We start from the raw sequence: 19324 nt of genomic DNA, 5'->3' as shown, positions 1-19324 counted from the left end.
GAAGCCCTGCAGCCACAGAGACCCACAGGAAAGTGTCATCACGTTCACTTCTGTAACGCCCACCATAACACGACGTGAAGCATCGCTACACTTTCCCACGGCAGCCATGTGCTGGCTGATTGGATACCTGGCTGCAGCGGCGCAGCGGGAGTCGAGCAGCTCTCAGAGGTAATGGGCATTCCTGTGAGCTGAGCGCAGAGCCAGACTTTGAAGACAGTCAAACCACAACAGAGCAGACCTCAGGGTTTGAACCAATCAGGCCTTCATGGGGGTAAAATAAGCCATATTTCCCTGCAGAGAACACAGAAACACCTCCTAAACATCTCAGTCTGATTATCCAGTCCGCTCTCCTGGACGCTCTTCAAGCACACAGTCAGAAAATGAATGTACCTGGTATGCATTTAGTGCATTTAGTTGCACTGATTCTTACTGCAGTGACTTGAAATGAAGCTGCATGAGAAAAGCACATGAGGTAAACATTTAAGATGTGCTGATTATAAAGCGCAATAAAAAACACTAAAGTTGAGCATAGTTTAGCACGTTAGCACGGTAACGTTAGCTAACAGCAAACACAAAGTACTTGATCAACTCTGGACTTGATCAAGTTGACTTGAAGGTGCACCAGAGGAAAAGTCACAAAGTTACTACAGTTTATCCTGAGGGGAACACGAGCGTCTGAACCACATTTCAATCACACAGAATGTCTGAAACATCAGGGTTCATCCTCTGGGAAACATCAAAGTCTTAACGTTCACATGGAAGCGAATGTACTCGTCCTGCTTCACTTCAAATACAGTATTTCACATTGTTGTATTGGTAGTTTTGGTGCAGGATCTGATTATTTCCTCCAGCACCGTCTCCTGTCCAGGACGACGATGCCAAATCAGATTTAAAGTTCAGTCATCTGACTATGATGCAACGCACGGAGTGACTTCACGGCCTCGGTGAGCTGCAGCACTTGAAAGGAAAGACTCTGTGAACTCATATGGAGCTGTCTGATGAAATAAATCACTGGATCTGACTGAAACTGCAGCATTAAGCTCAAACAGTCCACATTTAACTATTAGCCCCAGTTGGGAAGGAGGAGAGGAGGGATAATTGGAGGGTCCTCCGCACTGCCAAACATGTCAACATGCCTGTTAACACGCCAGATGGTCGTGCTTTGATCCAGATTTATGTGCCTCACCTTCCCTGATTGTCTCAGAGCCTGGCGACGCTGTGTTCCTGCCTGCTGGCCTGCGTCTTCTTCATGCAGCGCTCCACCTACAGCATCCACCCTCATGCTTCGCGGTATTCATGTCAACATGTTACGAGAACACACGATTGGTTTCAGGTAAAACAAGAGAGTTAATGTCCGAATTATGTACATGAAGTGAAATGCATGAGCGAAATGCACCAGTGATGTAGAGATAAGGGTGGTGGTTGGGTGGGTTACACGCGGGAGGCCAGGGTTCACTTCCCATGTGGAGCCAAATGCTTTAACTAAATAGTCTGAGACTGTGGCAGGAACAACATGAAGGTTGTGTACTGGTGTAACTTGATAAGGTTCAGCTGATAGACATGCGTGGGTCATGACAGCACTGATGCTAAATGATCCTGTTGGTCATGTGGAGGTTTTGACCTGTTGGTGGCGCTACTGGTGAGAAGTCATGAGGATAAGGCATCTTAAACACAGTTGTCAGTGTGTTTCCTCAGGCCCAGATGTCTGAGCCTCTTTCTCCAGTCTGCTATTGTGGCTAAAGTGGATGTGAACCAAAGTCACAAGGCTGATTCAGCACTGCATCCACGTAAACGTATTGTGAGAAGCTGCGACTGTGAGCGCGCAGGAACACAATGAAGGGCAAACTGTTGGCACGGTGTGACGACATCTTTTATGAGCGTGTTTGTACAGTGGAGCTTTGTAAAGGTTTCTCCTCCATGTTTCAAGTCTTTTCAGGGTTCGGGATCAGTTGTGTTTTCTGTGCGTAAGTCTCAGGGCGTCACCCTCCTGATCAAACACAAAAAGAAGAAAGAAAGCAGGCAAAGAGAAAAAAAGAAAGCCACCTCCTCCATCCAACGCCTCCTGCTCCGTCATTTGCCATCCCAATTTGTTTTGAGGCCGCTAAAGCATGTCTTTGGGTTTGCCTCAGTGAAGCTGTTAACACATAGCAGATTTTTACACGGTGCCATTAAAAGCCACATTCTTTAAAAAGGCCCTTTTTATTTTTAGCACGTCTGTGTTGAGAGAGAAAAAGGAAAAGTGGCTTTGGATTGCCTGAAACCTTTAGAGGGATTGCCAAAGGTCCACTGAAACTGTGACTTTTATGGCTGCAGAGCCAAATCCTGCACTCTAGCGGGACAGTCCCCCATTTCAGGCGGTCTGTAACGCTAATTTGGTATCAGGCGCTGCAAAGACGCCCACCCACCTTCCCCAATTACGCCCCCAACCTCCAAACCCTCCAGCTCAGCATAGCGAGACAATGTAATTATGAGAAAATGCTTGCTAAAACTTAAAGCAGACGGGGTTTTTTTCATCAGCTGGCAGAGCTCCGAGGCCCCTCGATCCCCAACAGATCCACCCCTCCAACCACCACCAAAAACCCCCCAACCCTCCACCCAGGAACATCATCTGACACCCAGGCTCTGATCCACTGTCGTGGGAGCAGCAGCAGTCTAATATGTGGTCAGTGGGAATGTGTGTTTGACCACAGAGTGTGTGAACAGACATATTCTGCTATTTAACATCTGACACCAGAAGATAAACAGCCGAGAGCCACCGACTAAACTTTCCAAATAAATGTGTCCCCAGTCGCTTCTTTTATCTGTCTTCTTCATACACTGAAAAATCTTTTTTAAAATTCTTGTGTGGTGCTTTAAACTTCACATGAACAGATGCTTGGGTAAATGTGTTTTATAATCTAAAGTATTACATAACCTAACGTTAATGTATCTGTGTGTGATGATGTGCGGTCACGGCAGAAGTACAGCACACACAGTAAATGCACTGCACGTAGTCATATATTTTACTGTTTGTGTGTGCAAGCAGCTTTAAATCTTCATATCCTTGTAAATCTGTGTCACTTACTGAATTCACGAGGGGATTTTCCTGGACTTAAGTTACAGCAAACTCAATATTTTAGACCAAACAACACATTTGATGAGGTCACAAAGTCTTTTTAGTGCAAACTGTTGACTGTTTAAGATGACGACATGTCAGCTCCCCAACATCGAAAACACCTGGACGGCCCCCTGGTGGCTGGCTGCAGTACAGCTCACAACCCCCCTCCGTGTTAGCAGATGGGACAAATCAGTAACTCCAGCTCAGATAAATGCAAAAATATTTCCTGAGGAACAGTACTGTAAGTATTTCCTGTTTCCACCCCATGGCTTTAATTGACTTTTGATTACGACTGTGAAAATACTAGAGGAGGGAACAAATGTCTCCAGTCTAATATTTATAGAAATCTTTTTGTTTAATACAAAAATTAAAATACGACCAGAGACAATAGGCCATTTATTGATGAGAAAACCATAAACAAGGAGTCTGTCTGTAGAAATACTTTGGGCCTGGATCGAAGCACACAGCACTTTGAGTGACTCATGGAAATAGCCTGAGTATGGATGGGAAAAATAACACACAACAAAGGGAGTAATTCACAATAGAAGAAAGAGAAAAAACGCTGAGAAAACACACAACAGATGGAGGGTGTAATCAATACTGCAGCCCAACTTCACATCTGCATCAGCCTGCGGGAATGGAAGCATCTTTCCATGTGAGCCACCGGGAGGAAAACCAGAGACCTCGTCTGGGTGTTAAAGTCCATTCATGGGAAAGATGATAAGATATTGATAAATACAGTAATGATGACAAATAAACACGTATACAGTGTATATGTACTGCACAGTCCCAGAGAGAAAAAAGCAGGCTAACAAGATGTTGTTGTTGTTTCGGCAATTTCTAAACTTCATGGACAGCAATGGGAAACAAGAATTCAATTACAGCCAATTAGATCCAATGGGAAACAGAACTGTGGAAAATCTTCCCGAACCTGGTGTCAATTTAAAAAGATTAGTAACTAATTCAAAAGGGGACCGAGGACTGTCTGGAGGACATCAGGGTAATTGTTTGACCCAGTTTAATGCTACTTATTTATTCATAGGAATGTACGTATGCAGACGGCTGATATGACGGTAGGTTTTTGTATGGTTTCTGATGATGAGACTGAGCTGTCGATTAGTTTCACACCTGATGTTTGTGTTAGCTAATTATTGGAAAGGAAGTGAAGGGTGCCCATCTGTCTGGTTTCACTCAACAGAGAAACTGAGTTAGCAGCAGCTGGTGGTTTCTAGCCAGGAACAACTAACTTCATTTTCAGTGAGGAAACACCATTTCTATAAATCAACAACCTGAGCTTGTGGGCTCCAAGGGGAATCCTCACGGAGAGCTCAAAACATTGCTAAAAAGTGAGCCGGGTCGAGAAGCGATCAAACTCGACAGGTAACAAACGAATCTCCAGGTGACATGAAGCTAAAAGTGAGCACAGCTGACATGTTGGTTATAATCCCCGACTCCAGAGAACTGTGTGTGCCCTTCTTACACTAGACTTTTTAACAGCGTTGTCTCATTGCCAGACCTCAACAAGTTTTTGAGTGTCATGTTATTATTATTACAGACAAGAATGTTAATAAGACCCAAGTTGTAAAAATCTGGAATTATCCTTTAAGCTTGATTTGAATCTGGGGAATTGAATACCTGCAGTAGGCAGCAGGTATTCAGTCTTAACATTAAGTCTGTTTGAGCCATCAGTGCCCTCCTCCTCCTCCTCCTCCTCCTCCTCCTCCTCGTCTTCACCTAATGACTCCCACTTCTCAGCACTGGGTTCTCCAGTGTCTGAGGGACATATGGAGAAACGCTGAACAAGCTTCCTTCCTCCTAAGTCCTTCAGTGCCTTCATTGCCCTTCCTCAAGACATTTAAAAGCAATTTACTACCACAGAGTCACAACAAGGAAGTGTGTAACTGCACATGCATATCTGTTACACGCCGCACACAGCCTGGTAACGCCATTAAAAGACAAATGGCCCTGAGTCGACCTGCAATTCATCTTCTGCAAACATCACTGACCCATTTGAAAAAGAACTGCAAGACAGCAAACAACACAAGTCTTCAAAAACACAAACTGGCGCAGAGCAGTTGTCTTTTGTCTTGTGTTACTTCAATAGGAAAAATAAATTTATTCTAAGTGATAACCAACGCGAGTCCATCAGGTCGGGCTGAGTGAGAATCCATGTTGTCTCTTTGGAGAGACGAAACATAACGACAGTTAAATTGATGCACATGGGGAAAATGCTGGAATATCCTGAGCGCAGTGAATCACTTCCTCCCCGTTATAACGAATACCTCCGGTCCGGGAGGATCCACAGCCGCAGCAGAACCTTCATATTAGCATCCGGTTTGTTAGCGCTGGATATTTGTCAGCTGATTGGATGACAGTGAACATAAATATGTGTTGTTTTAAAAATAGATGGCGGCGTCCACTCCACAGGTGTAACAACAGGACAGTGAGGGATGATAGAAACACTGACAGCCAATCAAAAGTGCCTACAATGTTGGTCTCCTTTCAACTGGATCTCATGGGATGTCGTATTTCTGGACGGTCTTTAAAGTATTTCATGTTTTTTCATCATCATTGTTCTGGGTGTGAAGTGATGAGCAGCTTTCATTTTATTACTTCAAGATTTCTTGATGTTCTTGTTGCTGTTTTATAGTCGTTCTGCCACGTCCACCTGTGTGGACCCACCTGCACTGTGAGGAGTTTTCTCAGACCAAAGCAACCCTCAGCAGAGTGGAAACGAGGCCTGTTCTGTTCGAGCTGAGGGTCCAGGATGTTGGACCAGTCTCCTGGGTTCAGGTGAGGATGCAGACTGAGCTGCTGCTGCTTTTCAGTCCAAACGCAAACACTGCAAAGACAAACAGGCGTCGGGCCGAGCGGCGCTGGTACCGACACGCCGAGACGAGAAACAGCGATAAATAATTACACTCTGTAGCAAAGTGCTGCGTTTGGACAGTCGCTCCTTTTACTTTACTTTTCCGACTGAAACAGGAAGCTGCGCAATTCAGTCAGCGTTCAGGCCTGCTGGTTCACACGTGTGATGTTGATTAAATATGATGTTGAATCCTAACTTTACAATTAACAGCCTGTTGCTTTTGTTTAAGTTGTTTTTGAACAGCTGTGACCAAGAAATGAGTGTGACATTCGAATAAACAAACTGGTGGACTGACCACATCTTTGGCATTTCGTATTACTTGTCAGCTGACGTATCTGCAGCGAGCTAACATCGACTGATTTATCCTGACGTCGGCTGATCTTACGGGGTCTGATATTGTGCTTACACTCGGTGTTTTGGTTTGTTGCTTCACACTGAGCAAACTGCTCCGTCCGCACAGTTTTGTACACGAAGCACACCTGCCGTGACATCACTATCTGGCCAGGAGTGAACCCCCTTCACTTCCTGTCAGCCGCCGGGCGTCTCCACTCCAGAACGATTCTGCTGTTGTGCTCAAAGTTTAAATTTGTTTTTGTCCGCCTCTCAGAGCTTCGGCGGCTCCATATTTTCAAATAGAAACTGAGAGCGGTCGTCAATAATCACGTTTCCTCTCTGACTCTTATCCAGTCCATCTCCTGGCTGGAGGAGCGAGGAGGGAAAAAGGAGGACAGTGCATCAGTAAATCCTCTCTAAGCTCCTTTCTTCAAGGCATCCACTTCTGGAGAGAATCTGACACAGAACTTCCATTACCATGTTGGCAGATAAAGTCGGCCAGTAAAGAAGGAAATGAGACTAATTATTTCCTGAGTGGAAGTCAAAGTTTTTCTCCATGCGTCGAGGCTCCAGGACTCCGAGAGTTCTGGAGAAACTCCCACCTGAGCTGGACGACTACCTGCAGCCTGACGCCGGACGGATCCAAGCGGCCTCCTGCGTCTGCAGCTCGGCTGCAGGAAACGCCCTGCGTCCCGGGCCGGACTCTCCATCGCTGAAGCCGGGAAGGCAGCCGCCATTTTTACACATCGCCCGTTCAAAATGAAGACAAACAGAGAGGGAGAAGGAAACGAGGAGAGATGGAAGGAAAGGTAGCGAGGAAGAAGGAAATACAGGAATCAGAAAAGGGGAAGGATACTGAGGAAGGAAACAAGGAGGGATGGAAGGAAGAAGGAGAGATAGTGAGTGAAAATGGAAGAAATAAAGTGAATGAAAAAAGACATTAGAGAGGAAGGAAATAAGAAAGTTTAGGAAGAAAGAATGAAAAGGGAAGAGAAAGAAATGGAGTAGAAGAGAGGACAAAGATACAAATAAACAAATAAAAGATTAATAAGGAAGAAAGAAGGCAAGACAGGAATGAATGTGGAGGAAAGAGAACCGAGAGAAGGAAAGAAAGCTAAGGGAAGGAAACAAGGACATAGAGAGGGTGAGTAAATTCACTGAAAGGACAGAAAGATTGAAGTGCTGGAAGAGAGAATGTAAGGAAAGTCTTCAGTAAAGGCTTCGATCAGACGTTTGACTTCCTGTTGAAGGTAAAGTGGAGTGAATTTATGTCTGAATGTGTTGGAGAGAAGCTGGTAGAAATCATTCAGACGGTCTGAACGTCACTTTGTGAGGACGTTTCAGGTCTTTTTCTCTCCTCTGCTTTCTTTTCTTTTTTTCTGCAGGATTTTCCCTGCATGCACTGCTCTCATGAGGAGTTGTGGGGATTTCTGCGTTTGGCCGGAGAGGCCGCCTGTCAACACGCCCCGTCAACAAAGCTCCGTTTCCATAGAGACGCCCAAATAAGGGAAAAAAGAAACGCGAGCGACTGAGGCCAAATTGCATTTTCTTCTCCTCTCAAGTCAATTGGTATGAACAAGGGAGTTAGGTTAAAGGAGTTGATACTTTAAACATGTCATCTACAGTTAAACAAAAAAAGCAGAGGGGTTTTTTCCTGCTGGCATGTGGCTGACAGAATCAGAGTTATTCATTACTGAGCTTTTGTCCATCTCGAGTCTCTCGCCAGTGGAGACTGAAAATGAAAAATAAAAATTGTAAATTGCTCCGTCACAGATGGAAACACCATCAGTTTAATCACATCAGGCTTCTGCAGCCCGAGGCGGGGGTCCGTTATCCGAGAAGAGGTTTCCAGAGGCTGTTTGACTTTCCTCGTGATGAAATGAATCCACGTACTCACCACGACATCTGAAGCAGGTCAGAAACGAGAAGCGTCCACCCCAGCAGTGACACGCTTGGCTCTCTGCTCTGTACTTCAGGTGTGTGTTGAAGCTAATGCTTGTTGATGGTTTTGTGCTTTTGTTGTAATGCATCCTCCAGCCACAAGAGGCAGCAATGAGCAAACTGTGCTGTCTTTGAAAGAAGAAGTTTACTCTGTTGGTTATTCTGTTGAGCCATGTATTTAGATCACCCCATATTTCCAATGTTCAGTTGATAAATAGATTAGACGACATGTCCTGTGAGTCCTTTGTTGGGTCCAATTAGCTTTATGTTAGCATGGTTAGCTACTGAGGAGCTTAGAGAAACTGAGACTGGTCAAAGAGAGACTCGGTGTGAGAGGCAGCAACGGGTTCTGAACCGGAACCCAGGAAACCTGACTGATGAAGACTGGGAGAACTGGACTCCAGACTGACTGAGCTTCACTTCTCGTGAAGTGGGACAGCAGCTGAAAAACAAGGTGAGAAATGCCAAGTAGAGACTCTCATACACAAGGCTCGAGATTAGAAAAAGCAGACAAAATACCTTGTCAGCAGAGCTCCGCGAAGGTCTCGGTATGCTTCAGATGAACCTCGGCCGAGTCGAACAGCAAACGTGATAGTGTGTGCAGTCAGCTTTGGGGACGTCGAGGACCGAGGCGTCTCTGTGGGCCCACACAAGTGGACGTAACTTCGTGGACTGTTTTGCGAAGGGAGAAAAAAGATGCAAGTTTCCACTCAGTGGTGCAACAAGCTCTTTGACTGAAGCAAACCGAGGCCTTCAGTCTCGGTTGAGTTTTTGCTGTCCTGACGGGTACAAACCTGTGCGGTCGAGTCCAGACAGTTAAGAGGAAAGGCCTGCGTGAAGCTTTCTTCTGGGAATGTGTTGTCTATTACAAACCACCTCCTGTAATTTGGCACTGGCTTACATTAAGTTCCATCTGGAACGATGGGTCCTGTTCCCGAGGAGCACGGCTAATGTTTTATCACCCACATCCCCCTGAACGTTAACCCCGCAAACCTCCTCTTCTCCTTTAACTCATTTTCTGTCTGGTTTCCACCTTCTGTTGACAACCAAACGGTGACTTTTCTGTTCAAAGAAGAGACAGTAAAGCTGAAGTGACAGATTGAGGCCACACAGAAATCTCATTTCCCAGTTTTCATTGACATTTTAGAAAGTTTATTGATGTTTTTTATTTAAATCAAAGCCAGCAGGAATCAAGTGAACCACTTCAGAAACTCTGAGTAGATGAGCACAAATTTACAACATTACTGAAAGTACTTTCACAATGGCACAGCATCTTAAGTCTGAGCTGGAATCAGATTTGGCTGTTTTTATTGACGTCCACTGTGGAGGCTGTGTTTTTTATTGTTATTGGAGTAACAATCACGAAACAAGGGCAGACAGTCCAGGTCCAGAAGATGTCGTGATTATATGCACGCAGGCCCCTGAAGAAAACCCCACAGCACAGCTTCCGTTTCTTACCTTTGCAGGTAGTGAATACTTGATATACGCTATATAGACAAAAGTATCCAGACACCCCTATTCATGGACCTGTTTCTCAGGGTTTGGGCTCAGCCCCTGACTTCCAATGCAGGGAAATCTTAGTGCTTCAGCATAGCATATGTCTATAAAGTGTATCACAGTTAAGGTCAGTAGGTTTATTACAGACCCAGTCTCTCACAGAGTAAGGTAGAAATATTCAGATGAGCCTAACAAATAGAAAGATGAAGTTCCTGAACAAGATTCAATCCTTTGTTGCAAGACAACCTCGACTCAGGGTTCACTTTGTTCCTTTAGTTGTAGTTTTCGACCACATCAGAGTCTGCAGCAGTGACACGCCTCAGTTTGTCTGTTCCCAGGGTCAAAAGCTTTCAGACTTTGAGCAGTTTTATTTGCCAGCATAAGCCAGTTAAGGTGTTGTCCGTTTGTGTGCAGGCTTGACGCCAGACAAGGATTCTTCTTCCTGAAACATCAGCTTCAGAGCTCTGTTGTCTGAGGTGTTGGGTGATGTCCAACAGCCCAGAGGAGGCCTGTCGAGAATCTGACTAATATCTTCCATTGGAGAGAAATTATCACCCAGATCCTCTTGTGTCGTGGGCTGAGGGTGGGGGGGGGGGCGATTGTGGCCCAGTTCTCTGCTGTGTTTGTGTTGTTTTTAAACGCCATCCTGCGCTCAAGTTGACGCCACCAGACCGCCGTCTGCCAGGGGATTTTCAGACCCGAGGGAGTCGCTCGACTCGACTCGACTGCTCCTTCTCTCTTTTTACTGTGCGGTTGAGAAATTTGATCCAAGTCTCAGGAACAAGACAAGGGCTAATAAGTGGAGGCTGTACAGTAGCACCTACTGTAAGTTTACAGGCTCTCTGCTGTACCAGATCCAGATGTTTGGTGAAGTCTGGATAAATATAGACTCTGTCAGGAGCTGTGAAGTCCCAGCTACATTCTGTAAACATTTTCCTTACCATAATTTGAATTTTATTATAAACTTACAGTCTAACAAGCCAGTGAAAAAGCAGCCACGTTCAGCAATAAACAAGCGAGCGGCTACCGAACATGAAGACACAAGTGCTTTCAGCCCAGCAGGCAGTTTACTTTTCAGACTGAAAACCGTACATGTGCCCCACGGTGCGTACAAGTACTCCAATCCTGTCCTCAGGAGCAGCAACACAGGGACTGAAACTGGAAAAAAACAGCTCAGGTGTCCAAAATGGAAGTGCTCACACGAGTTTCAACATGAGAGAAGAAGATACATTAATGATGTTTTATTGTTACCCCAATACAAGTAACAGCAAAAGATTAGCAGTAAATTACTGAGAGGGAACACTTTAATTTCACTGTCAAATTTATGTAAGAGTGGGAGCAGCGCTGATCAGAGTCCTGAACCTCATCATCGTGGTCATCAGGTGTTCGTTAATAACAACAACCCCTACCGGAGAGGAAGTCAGGATGGATGGATGGTCGCCTCACTTTGACACAACAAACTGATGCTAAGCTATGCTAACCAAACGTTTCTGCTGAGGACTTTGGTGGGATCAAAAGCTCCACAAGAGCGTTGGCTTTCAGTTTGGAGGACGTCAGGTGAAAATCAGACCTATTTTAAATAGTTTCAAAAGATACCCAGAGCCAGTGCATTGTGGGTCAGGACTGCAAATGTGTAAATGTACTGCGTTTCTCTCTAATGCCCCACATTTCTGTATTTTCCTATGGAGATATGAAGTCAGGCGGGAGGATGAGGACTTCTCCTTTAATCGTTTCTGGACCCATCAAACATTCCTCCTCCACATTTTTAAGAGCTGTCTGACTTTTACAAGCTGAAGCCATGAGTCCGGACTCAGCAGCAGCAGCAGCAGGTTTCTGCGGCTGCGAGTGGAAAGAAACGAAGGCGAGGGAGGTCACGTTATTAAAACCGACTGCACTACTGCTTATTATCTTCTGTCAGTCTCGGCCTGTGTTTTTCAAGAGGTGTGGACATGGTGGAGTATTTATGAGCTCTGTTTTTAATAGACTGTTCCTTTCAGACTCAAACAAATGCCTCTCATTATATCCCTACTGAATTCACTGTAACTACAGTAATGGCTGGTGGCAATTCTATGATCCACGACTGCAGACCATTAACATGTTGGTGTGGGAGTGTTAATCTCTCGCACTTTCAGCCTCTTTCCCCGAAGCCTGACTGCGACTGAAACGACTCGGCTTCGCCTCTCTCACACATCAGACTTTCAGGGTAGCCTCCTCACCTGGCCTTCATGTCCAGACGTCCCGACAGAGAAGCTGGAGGGGAGAGGGGGGGGGTAAGTAAATAAAAAGTGAGCTCACAACTGGGCAAACTGCAGGACACCTCCGAGCTCCAAGGCCCAGCGGCCGGCGAGAGGAGAGAGCCGGCAGGCCCGATGCCATGTTTGGAATAAGTGAAAGAAAAATGGAAGTCTTTCTGAAGAGACAAGGTTAGAAGATTACTTTCCATAATCATGATTTTGGAATGTGTAAAAGTCTCTTTTTGAGAGTTTCTCCCCTTATTAGCCAAAATGTGATGAGTGGAGGTGAAGTGAGGTTTTTAGTGCCACAACCTCAAAGTTCTCCACACAGGAATTCATCCTGGATTATTTAACAGCTCTGAGCTTCTGTTATCGTTCAGCCAGTGTGCTATGTCAGAGTACTGCAGTACTACAGTATCCATGAGCCCTAGCTGACATACAGATGTCAGGTTTCAGAAGTCCCATTTATTTTTCAGTGTTCAGTGGGAACAAACCAGAACAGCTAAATATCAGCTTCTTTCACAAACAGGAAGCGCGTGGACAGAAAAACTGATGGAGTCGGCTACAACCCCCAGGATGCATTTCACCAACAACCAGCCAATCGCAGAGGTGAACTCACCTCCCATTCAGTCCCATAACATACGAGCAAAGGAGCGAATGAAAGTTCTGCTTGCGGTGGCAAATCCTGACATTTAAGAAGCTGGAAGCAGCAAATGTTTGACGGAAACCATTAATGGATTATCAGATTAGTCAGCAGCTAATAATCTTTTCTTTCAACAGACTAATCGGTTAATTGACCGATTCTGTCAGAAGTTATGTGTGAGTGGACCCTCAGGCTTTGGATGTGCCGTCAGGACTGAACACCAGAGCCAACATTTTCCTCCAAACGCTGGACATAATTCACTTTGAGATCCTTCAGGTCGACTGAAATGTAAAAGAAAGGAAAACTTCTCAACACTCACTTTTGTACAAGCAGCCAGCAGGACACAAAGCAGATGAGATGGGCAGAAACACGTACTGTAATCCAAACACAGCAGATATGACAGTAACACATTCCGCTGCACTGCGACTGTACTCCTACAGCTCACAATACTTTTACTTGTAGTGGAGTACTTTCAGCGCTGCGTGCTTTCCATCATTTAGCCTGATTCAATATCTGCGCTCGTTCACCTTTTCGTCAATGAGTTGACCGACCTGAACGTTAGTCATTACGCAAACACTGTTTACGACTACTGGAACCTGCAGCTAAGAAAATACAACGTTCTTAAGCTCACAAATCCAGGTGAATCACTCCTACTTTATTCAGCCATTACATCACACTTTCTCAACACAAACTCACAAATGGGCCTGAACAGAAGTGCAGACAAATTAGCTAAAATATGGAGTGCAGTGAAGGGAAAGAGCCACGATACCCTGCTCAATTAGTACCTGAAATCTTCCAAATTTTGAGCCCGTATTTTGAAGCACGAAAAGGAAAACTCTCAAAGGTCAGAGCAATTATTGCACAAATGAATAAGAGCAGTGTAGGTATGGCATGGAGTTCAAACGTGGCCCTGGAGCCGGCTGCAGGGGTGGCCAGGCTGCCTGGCACGGATGCCGATGACGCGACATGTCAAATAAATGTCCACACACAAACCTGGGTGCACACTAGAAAAATGTACTCAGCGCTCACTTAAAGACTTCGACTCTTTCGCTCTCTTTCTCGCTGTTTTTGGCTTTTCACGGTGTAAAAGTGTCACAGGTTGTAACTGTCCGAGTGCTGTGGCTCTCAGCAGCCAGAAGGTGGTGAAATCAACAGACTTCTGAGGAAAGACTGACCTCAAACAGGCTGCAGGGACAGCACCCGGGGACTGTCCAGAGCTCACTTTTAATTTGGTACTTTGTGGTCCGATTCCATTTGATTGTCTCTAAAACTCTTTCACAGCGTGGACACCATACTGTGTGTTGATTGGTGCGATGGCTGCGCCTGCTGTGTTTCCAAACCACCATCAGATTGGTCACTGGAACGAGTCCACGTCAGTCTGTGTGGACTGAACTGTCCACATGTAAACGTAAAGCTGAAGCTGCTGTTTTAGGTAAGAATGTCTGATCACATGTCAATGCTCACGTCCACGACAGTCTCAGTCTCTTATGTCCTCTGTGTCTCTCTCCGTCCTTCCAGCACCTGTCTGCACACCTGCCCTCCATCAGCCTGTCCTTGTCCCAGTGTTGTCCCCAGCCAATCAGTTCCTCCTGTCTCGTCTCCTCGGTTTTGAGCTCAGTCTTTGCCGACTCATTTGCTCAGTTTGTCTGTTTCTGTGGTTTCTCTTATGCTGTAAAGCTGAGTAAAACGATTGTTGCCGTTTGAGGACGTCACTTGCTGGTCGTATCACAGTCCAAAATGTCTCACAGACTTCTGGCCAGATTCCTGTCTAGAGGTTTTTGGTGATTTCCTGGCCCTTCCGTCAGGCCCACAACCAGACCCTTGCAGACTGTAAACATCACAGGCTGATGCTCAGATTGTTTTTCATGCTCCCCAGAGGATAAACCCTTTTTTTTATCTTGATTACCCGGTCACCTTCGCTCACGTTTGAGTCAAACTTCCCTCTTCCTCGGAGAAACTCCTCAGAAGGTTTCTTGTTAAGGTCAACGTTTATATTTTGTGTGTAATGAACCTTTAGGCCTGTAGGGGTTGCTGTCAGATCTTCCAGGCCAAAAACACTTACCAAACATAACAAATGACTTATTTATGGAGGGTTCATTAAATGACTCTTAGGTTACAACAAATTCCTCCTTTGACAATGGCTGACTTTACAATTCACTTCTTGTTCTTCTTTAATTTCTTTCAGACCTCAGAGTAAGTTGCTGCTGACAGCTGTGGTCGGCTTGTCTGCCGGCCCTCGCCTCGGTTTATTCCCCCAATCAAGCCTCTAACCTCACGCCCCGGCTGATCACTAATGTCATCTAAACACCATTGGTCCAAGCAGGCCGCCCACACCCTGGAGTCACTTGTTACTCGAGTAATTGTATGAAAAGTCAGTTAATCAGCAGGGCGAGCGGAGGCGGGGGCTGAATCATCTCATCTGGGCAGCCGGCAGCCAATCGGGGACGAGCGTCTCGGCAGGGTCCACCCTTCAGGGAGATGTTTCGCTCCACATCCAGGAACAACCGGTCACTTTTTCCCCAAAACCTAAAGCTAACATAATTATTGAAAGGTTGAGAGGCCGACACATGCCAGGCTCTACCTACCGACTGACCGGCTGACTGTGCAGTGGAAAAGCCACAGTGAAAATCAACACGCTTAATGACACCTCGATTCAGGGTCGGACACTGACTGCCCTCTTGAACAGCTGACGATGTGATCCCCTCCCTCCCCCGGCAGACTCAGACTATAAACAACAACCTGCCAAGGTCTACCTGGACCCGAGGAACTGCTGCCTGTGAAAATCAACAGGCTTAATGACACCTTTATTAGTCATGTAGTCAGACGCCCCTGGTGGCAAGGCTCTCCCCATTGAGCGCTGGAAACTTTGGGTCACTGTGGCCGCTGACTAACGCACTGTTTACATACCACAGAGGGCCAGCACTGGGGGTGAGGGCTGCTGGGACCTGCTGCCTGCCGAGGCCTGCCGGAGCCTGCCGGGGCCTGCCGGGGCCTGTCGGGGCCTGCCTCCTGCCGGGGCCTTCTGCACCAAGGCACCACGACATTTACTTCTTTATTCATGTTCTTGCATCAGGCATATGCATGACACTCAATGTGAACATGCTACATAAGCTTAACGCTGACCTGCATGACATCATGCTGTTAACTGCAGATCATATCATCACCTCCTGTGTCGTGTGACGTACCCTAACAGCAGCCTGCATGTTTCAACATCAAAGTCTCCTACCCAGCTGGCCTAGTCGGCGTCCATGGAGGTCCATGGAGGAGAGGACAGGAGATGGTGATGAGGTCATTACTCACCGATGAACAACACGAACAGCTTGGAAACCAAATATTAATACAGAGAGTGGACTAACCCTAACACACACACTGTCTGCCTACATGTGTGGACAGGATCTTTGAAGGTGATTGGTCCATGTTTCAGTGCTCGTGCGGTCACTTTATGTGGGCATCCTGTTGGTCTTGTTCCCCTCACTGGTGGCTGACTGGAGGAATTAGGCTGGCGATGGTCAGGAGGTTTGGGTCCCTGTGGTCAGTCTGTGGTGTGTTAATGTGACAGGACAAACATTTAACATGGAGGTGTTTCTATGGCCTTATTGTCTTGTGTTTCAGAGGTCAAGGTGGGATTTTAATGCCCCCCTCACTGAGGCTGTCCTGGCCCGAGATCCCACTGTGCTGATTCTTGTTGCATCTGGTGTTTCTGAGGGGCATTTCTAAGTTTTGGGTGGAGTTCAAGTTTCAGAAAACATGATTTTCATGTGCAGTCATGTTGTATTATGAAATAATGTAAAATGCTTGGCAGAGATTAATATAATTAGGAGCAGGGGAGTCGTGGAAATGCAGCATGTTAAGCTGCCAAAATACGACGACAAACAGACGGGTCGGGGTGGTTTCCATGCAGGCCTCTCCTCTGTGAAATACTGTCCACCACTTCGCTCGCTTCATACCCTGAGCTGCAGCCTCTCCACTCCAAAGAGCAATCAGCACCGAGGGCAGCCGGCCAAGCCCCGTTACACGTTTACAAGCAATTAAAAAGCGATTTATCATCCTCTTCTTAAAGGTGCCTAACCACAGTCACACAGTCGCCCGGTCTGCGGTGGAGTCTCTAAATGCGCTCTGCAGAGTGGCCCACTTTTTAATGAAGAGGGGAGAAAAGTCAGCACAGCTCTGCTTTGGACCAACTGAGACCTGACAGACAGAAACATCACCACAAAAACACTAACGCGGCCTACAGGGAGGCAGCCCACAGCCCAGGGTCAGGTGTTTACACCATAATCTCATTATTCCCAGTACCCAGAGCAGGACTCTGGCCTTACAGGCCGTCATGACTCATAAATATTCCTGTTTCCAGAGGCTGAAGCTGCCGGTCGCACTGCAGAACTCAGTGTCAGACTCGGGGGTGGGCTCTAGGGGGTTCTCACTAGACTTAAGAGAGCCTGTGGCACCAAATGACGGCAGTTGATCGGCAACATGGCTGCCCTGTTCGCGGACGGACACACTGGTCAGATACACTGATGTGGTCTGTGTGTAGTGACATGGGCTCCCTGGTTCCCAGACTGGGTCCAGATTTTCTACATCTTATCTGGTCTCAGGTCTCAGGTCTCAGGTCTGTGCGTCGGTGTGCCTGAGTGGATTCAGAAACTTGTTCGTTATGTCCGGTAGGATATGATTGGCTGCCCATTAACTGGTCCAGGTCTCTTTCTTTGGAAACTCAGGCCTAAGGCATCAGACAGCACAGCGCTGTGTTTTTGGAGCATCCCAATAACTTCCTGTAGCTGCTTCAAAATAAAAGCTTCCTTGGAGATTGTGGGGGGAACTTCACACAGTTCAGCGTAGTTACAGCTGCAGGAAAGCAAAGATAAAATATAAGTTTTAGATGAAAGTAAAGAGGAAACCAGGAGGGAAGCTAAGCTAGCAGCCAAACTGAGCACCAGGCCCTTAGCAGTGAGGGAAAAGTGACTGTCTTAAAACATTTAAAATATTAGCAGTGTTATAGCAGTATAGTAGTAATGACTCCAAATTATCAGGAGGCAGCATTGCTAATGTTAGCAGAGCCCCAAGCCCAGAAATGTTTGACTCGCTGTCAACCAAACTCTGTACAATTTTTAGAGCATTTAAAAAATCCAAAATATTATTTGTGTAATGAATAAACATTTTATTGGTTCTTAGCTTACAAATATTAGCAGCTCCTGGACCATATTGGAAATATGTGCTAAACATGTCAGACATTAAGTTGTGTTCTCCAGGTGATGAAGGGGTGAGTGGGTTCAGAAGTATTTTTAAGAGCCTGCTTCCTCCTCATCCTCCTCCTCCTCCCAGTAGCCATCAGCCGCCTGCAGCAGTTTGTTAAACCAGAGCTCATTTAGTGTTTTACACACTTCTTTAAATGACTTTGAGCCTGGCTGGTTTCCTGAGCGCGACCCAACACACCCATGGAGGCGACAGCTTCGCCCTGCGCTGTAACCACAACACCACAACAGCAGCATGACTCACACACAGGCTGCTAATATGGATTCCTCTCTATATTAGGGCCATAAACGGGATTAAAACAACACTTGACATGTTGTATTTTTTGATTATGGTGTAGACAGGATCTGAAACTGCCAGTAAAATTTGTCTTAGGGCAGAAGTTGTCGCATGTGGAGATGATAGCAGGAAAATTCACCTCACCTCTTCTTGTATGTGGGGGAGATGATAACGTCTCCGTTTAAAGATTTTACTTTTCCTCTTTACACTGAATCTTGGAGGGAAAGGCTGAAATAAAAGTTAAATAACTTCCACACAGTCCCTAAAGCGCAGGTCTGATTTAACTATTCAACAACTTTTTCCATTTTTAGTTCTGCTGGACACAAACATGGAACAACAGTTTTGTCTTGTTTTTAATTCTCGTAAAGTTTTATTCTGACAAGTTGTTTGCTTCTTCATGTTTTAAACAGATGAGCATTACTCTGCGTAGCTCCACTTTAAACACAACGCCAAACGTTGCAAAATATTGAGGCTTCTTGTTGGATTCCAGCAGAGGACCTTTGTCACATGTCACCCAGTAACCAGGAACATGGACCAAGCAGTGCTGGAAGTGAGCTCATCCTCTGAAGGCAGCGGCTGGGAGGCCAGGCGGCTGATGGAGCTCTTCAGTGCTGCCCACTGGGTTCAAAAACAAAAACCACCACACAAAATCAATCTTGCTTTTATCAATATACCAACTTTCCAAAGCAAGCAACTCTGAGACTTCTACAGACTGACGTTGTAGAAGTGAGTAAGAAAACAAATAGCATGTAAAGTAAACGCCAGAGGACGTAACATCGATCCCTGAGGAACACTTTCATCAGCACTTTGTGGACTTGATTTGCAGCTATCTGCCACAGCACGACGTATTTCTGGTGATGTTATTTGAGCTTTCTCACTCCCGAATGTGCAGTGAAAGCGCTATGACTTCAGCACAGGTGTGGCGGGTTTGCCGAGGCCTCGCACTGCGCTGTTTGTTTCCGTGGGGCCGTGAGGGGGGAAAAGCCCCATTTGTAAAGTGACCATCAGTCATAGTGACAGGCTGAGATGAGAGCAGCAGAGTGAGGCCGGTCAGGCTGCTGGGAGAAGACACAACCATCTCTGTCTGAAGCATTTATGGATAAACAAGTCGGGGCTTTGGCCAGCGTCGCCCACTCACCACTTCAGACCTCCCACACCAACCAAGAAAACACACACAACCAGGC

The sequence above is a fragment of the Scatophagus argus genome, chromosome 22 (genome assembly GCF_020382885.2).
Source record: "Scatophagus argus isolate fScaArg1 chromosome 22, fScaArg1.pri, whole genome shotgun sequence".
NCBI classification, from domain to species: domain Eukaryota; kingdom Metazoa; phylum Chordata; class Actinopteri; family Scatophagidae; genus Scatophagus; species Scatophagus argus.
The sequence above is the reverse complement of the archived record's forward strand: the minus strand, read 5'-3'. Positions refer to the sequence as shown.